This window comes from Crocuta crocuta, unplaced genomic scaffold (genome assembly GCF_008692635.1).
Source record: "Crocuta crocuta isolate KB4526 unplaced genomic scaffold, BGI_CrCroc_1.0 scaffold1476, whole genome shotgun sequence".
Taxonomy (NCBI): Eukaryota; Metazoa; Chordata; class Mammalia; order Carnivora; family Hyaenidae; genus Crocuta; species Crocuta crocuta.
The window spans coordinates 2,258-7,690 of record NW_027529211.1 but is presented as its reverse complement, the minus strand read 5'-3'; the positions used below and the strand labels follow the sequence as shown (position 1 = coordinate 7,690).

At 36.9% G+C, this 5,433-nt stretch overlaps 1 non-coding gene across 1 annotated transcript; it reads left to right on the top strand.

Annotated features, from left to right (window-relative positions):
- Positions 1 to 4,103: 4,103 nt before the first annotated feature.
- LOC144226852 (U6 spliceosomal RNA) lies at positions 4,104 to 4,211 on the top strand. Its single transcript, XR_013333761.1, has one exon. It is a non-coding gene; the product is annotated as a U6 spliceosomal RNA (small nuclear RNA).
- The last annotated feature ends 1,222 nt before the right edge of the window (positions 4,212 to 5,433 follow it).

Sequence of the window (5,433 nt, the reverse complement as noted above, 5' to 3'; positions counted from 1 at the left end):
GAAACAGATCTGTTCTGAACAACTGCTACATTATATCCATATCTGATATCATTGAGTGAGTCCTATACACAAGCAGGGATTTGATTCAAATAACCTTTAATGCACTCTTCTAATATGAATATTCAAGAAAAAGAAGTGATGCTGAGTGCTTAGTCCAATCATTAACTACCCTTCGTGTTCCATTGGTTGATGTGAAGATGAAATTATGTAACTTGTGTGAGAATTTCTTTGAAAATTGTAGAATCCTGTCCAAATTTAAGGCTTATTATATTATTGTCATTACCATTATTCTAGGTTATAGCTTCAATCATACAGATTGTTAGTGTGATATAAGTCTTAATTTTTACTAATTCCACCCCTCAGGCCCCAGAGAGGCTTTCCCTAGCCAACTACAGTTCTATACTTGATGGTCATTATCAGCATCATCAGTCAAAGGTTCATTCTGTAATGAGTTTGGTGAACTCACCTTAGTTTTGATGGACATAAAATTCTCCCTATCCCATTTGAGCTAAATCAGTTAAGCCACATTTAATAAGCACCCATGTTGCATAGCTCGTTATGGAACAAGGGTATTGGGTAGTATTAAGTAGCAAAAAGTCTGGAAATGGCTGGGATGATGAGCCAACACCAATGAGAAGTTTAATTGGAAAATTCATGTAAGGCTATGCACTTATGTATAACAACAAAAAGAAACAAAATTGTAATTATAAAAAATTGATGAGGCTTAGAAATGTCATCTAAAAAAAAGCTAAGGGGTTGTACTTCTCTGGAAACTCAGTGTGAGTTAATAGAAACATGTGGCTAACAAAAAAATTGTATGCTAGAGTGTATAAATAGAAACATTACATAATGTTTGAGCATTTATAGTACTCAGTCTAGTAAATAGTAAGCAATTCATATTTACTGGAAAGAATGAATTAATTTTAAAAGTACTTATTTATATAATAATGATTATAAAAATGTCATTCCTTCTGTAAGTTGTTAGTATGAATTAATGTTAAAAAATCTATATATGTAAATATATTTATGAAATTCTAAGCCAAGGGAAATTTAGAGCTGCCTCTGTTGATAAACTTCTGAATTCTCTAATATGATAATATGCATTGTGACTCTGAGGAAATTACAGATGCAGTATTTCCCAAGCTTATTTGATCATAGACATTTTTCTCTGCAGACTATTATATATAACCATTGTTCAGTAAAATTCACTTCAGGAATACTGATCCAGAACCAAAACAGTGATATTCTATTTTTTCAGACTCTAAGTCCCATACTTTAAGAGAGATACAGATAAAATGGGAATATATTCACAAGGAGGGCACTAGGCTTTGGGGAGATCAGAAAAAGTTCCTTTGATCTGGAATCTGGAACTCAGGGAGATTTAGACCTTGTCTTTTGTGTTGTGAAGGTTGGAAATCTCATAGAGGTTCAAATCTGATATGCATGGATATAAGGTACATAGAGGCAATTCTCATTCCAGAACAAGGAATAACTTTCCAAAAGAGCTGGCCTCTTGATTGCAAGTAAGCTCCCCATCACTGGATGCATCTAAGCTGAAGCCTCAGGCACACTTGTTAGGGTTGGAAATTTGGGAAAGGTATTTGGGAAAGGGAGGGAAGTCTTGACAATTTCACCCAACACTTGTATGCCATGTTTCTACATCAACCTGAAATTCGCATTATGTGGGGAAAGACAGGTAGGGAGACCAGGCAAAGCAGTGGTTCTCAAACTTAAGAATACCTCAGAATCATTTGAAGGCCTTGTTTAAAACACAGAGTTGCGATTACTGATTCTAGCCAAAATAAAACAGTCACCCAATTTCTTGCTAGCCCTCCTTCTTAAACTGAAAACTCTGGACATTGCAAACAAACATAGAAAGAATGTAAAGTAGGAAGAAGAATGCAAACTACCTAGGGACTTTAGAACTTGATGAATAATATGGTGGGTGCTCCCTAGGTTTCCTTTAGGATTTCACATATTGCTATAGAACAGTGTAAAAGGTATGAAACATGGAATGTACAATAAACACCTACAAAAAAGCCTTAAGAAAATCCTGTTCCTTGTAGCAAAAGGATTGGTTAAAAGGTGGTATAGCAAAAGAAAACTTTAAAAAAAAATATTATCTGTCCTACTCCAGCCAAAAACTAAAAGGAAAACTTTCCACATCAATTGCTCCCCCTCCATTGTTAGCAGGACCAAACAGTGAGCTAAACTCCTGAACCCACTCAGTGGCAAAAAGGTAGAAAAATAGTACCAAGCAGTGGTAGCCAGCATTCCACATTCTCTGCCAATGTAATATAAGCAGGGTCTAGTAGCAAGCTAAATTTCCACGTGTATTCAGTGTAAGCTAGTTTAAGTAAGCACTCTGGTTTTGCACAGGTGGTGTCCCTGGGCCTTGAGAGTGGCAATGCTGAACTTCAATACATATTCAGCAGCAATGAACTAGAGTAAAGTGGTGTGAGGAAGTCTTAGTCAGCACTCACTCCCTACTCCTACTCGAGTATCAGCAGGACCCAAGAGGATGCTGAACTTCCATCTTCACCAGGCAGCAACAGGGCAGAATGAAACAATGCAAAGTGGCACTTATCGATACTCTACTTCCTTTCACCATTATATCAGCAAGGTGCATAGGATAGCTAAACTTTTATCTCCACCTGGGAAAAAGGCAGAGTAATGTCATGCTAGGCAGTGTTCCTCCACTCCATTTTCTGCTCACCCCTCTCAGTGTCCGTGGAGCCAAACGTGGAGATGGTATGCCACTCCAAACCAATGAAAAAAGGGTAGAAAGAAGCAGTGTAAGGTGGTGATAGTTTACACTTTGCTTTCCTCCATGTGTGTCTTCTCTCCTTCCATGTCAGCGGAGACCAAAAGGGATCTGAACTTCCAGCTGTCATTGAGAAACAATGAGTGATATAAGTCAGTGCTCTGCTTTTCCTGGAGGTGTAATCAGAGAAAAGCAGAAGGCTGAACTTCAACCCCTACCATCAGACTTTGAGGCAGGACAAGGAGATAAGAATCCAAGCTCTGAATTTTATTCCTGCTACACCTATTGAAAACTAAGCTGAAGGGGCACCTGGGTAGTTGAGTAGTTTGGACGTCCAATTTCGGCTCAGGTCATGGTTTGTGAGTTCAGGCCCTGCATCGGGCTCTGGCTGACAGCCCAGAGCCTGGAGCATGCTTCGGATACTGTGTCCCCTTTCTCTATACCCCTCCCCCACTTGTGGTCTGACTCTCTCTGTCTCTCAAAAAAAAAATTAAAATGTAAAAAAAAAAAAAGAAAAGAAAAAATTTAGTTGAAGCTTCTCTCCAGGATAATGAGGCAAGGAAAAAAGTCATCAAAATTAGAAGGAAGAAATAAAAGAATGTCTATTTGCAGATGATTTGATCCTATGTATACAAAATCCTAATGAATGTAATAAAATTCTATTACAAGTAATGAACAAGTTAAAAAGGATTTCAGCATAGAAGACCATATATAAAAAATTAATTGAATTTTTGTTCTGTCGATCCATATGGAATATAAGATTATTTTATTTCAGTACAGAATGCAGTTGAAATTTTGATTGGGAGTGCATTGAATCTGTACATTACTTTGGATGGTATGGTCATTTTAACAAGGTTAATTATTCAAATTCATAAACACTGGATACTTTTACATTTATTGGTGTTTTCTTTCATTTCTTTCACGAAGTTTTATAATTTCAGTATATAGGATTTTAGCTCCTTGGTTAAATTGATTATGACATGTTTTATTTCTTTGATATATTGTAAATGAAATTGTTTTCTTAATTTCAATTTCTTAAAGTTTGTCATTAGTGTATAGAATATGAAGCCTATTTTGTATAATGATTTTCAACCCTTCACCTTTACAGAACTTATGGTTATTTTTGTATTCCTTTTTAATTTATTTAAATTCAAGTTAGTTAACATACAGTATAGTATTGGTTTCAGGAGTAGAACCCAGTTATTCCTCACTTACATACAATGCTCAGTGCTCATCCCAAGTGCCCTCCTTAATGCCCATCACCCATTTAGCAAATCCACACCACCCACCTGACCTCCAGCAAACCTTAGCTTATTATTTGTATTTAAGAGTCTTTTATGTGCTCGCTTCGGCAGCACATATACTAAATATTGGAACGATACAGAGAAGATTAGCATGGCCCCTGCGCAACGATGACATGCAAATTCCTGAAGCGTTCCATATTTTTATACCACTACCAGTAGGGAAACAAAATAGCCAAACACTCCACAAGAGAAACCAAGAGACACCATCCAAAGAACACTTCCTGAACAGACAGGTCCTGAAGAGTCAAAAGAGCCCTCTCTAAAACAGCAGATCTTGCAGGGGCTGTGTGTACAATAAGCTTTTAAAATTAACATGATATAGAAAGCGNAAATCAATCACAGGATGAAGTCTGGAAAACCTCCAAAAGCATGGAGGTTAAAGAATACCCTACTAAAGAATGAATGGGCCAATCAGACAATTAGAGAAGAAATTAAAAAACATACGGAAACAAATGTAAATGAAAATACAACAATCCAAACTCTATGGGATGCGGCAAAGGCAGTCGTAAAAGGAAACTACATTGCACTCCAGGCCTATTTGAAGAAATTAGAAAAAGTGCAAGTGCAAAACCAAACAGCTCACCTAAAGGATCTAGAGGCAGAGCAACAAGAGCACCCCAAACCCAGTAGAAGAAGAGAAATAGTAAAAATCAGAGCAGAAATAAACAACATAAAGACCATGAAACAATTGAACAGATCCAAGAAACCAAAAGTTGGTATTATCAAAAAAACAAAAAAAAATTGACAAACCTGTAGCCAGGCTTCTCAGAAAGAAAAGAGAGAGCAGCCAAATAGGCAAAATCATAAATGAAAATGGACTTATTCCAACCAGCCCCTCAGAAATACAAGCAATTATGAGGGAATACTATGAAACATTATTTGCCAACAAATTGGACAACCTAGAACTCTAAATTATGGAAAGAGCTCAAATGTCCATCAATTGATGAATGGATCAATAATATGTGGTATACATATATATAATGACTACTACTCGGTAATCAAAAAGAATGAAATCTTGCCATCTGCAACAACGTGGATGCGACTAGAGTGTATTACGCTAAGCAAAATATGTCAGTCAGAGAAAGACACATATCATATGATTTCCTTCACATATGGAATTTAAGAAACACAACAGATGAAAATGGGGTGAGTAAAACAAAAATAAGATACAGAGAGGGATGCAAACCATAAGAGATTCTTTTTTTTTCCACAAATAGTTTCTTGTCAAGTTGGTTTCCATATAACACCCAGTGCTCATCCCCACAAGTGCCCTCTTCCATACCCATCTCCCCCCTACCCCCCCACACCCATCATTCCTCAGTTTGTTCTCAGCATTCAAGAGTCTCTCATGGTTTGCCTCTCTTC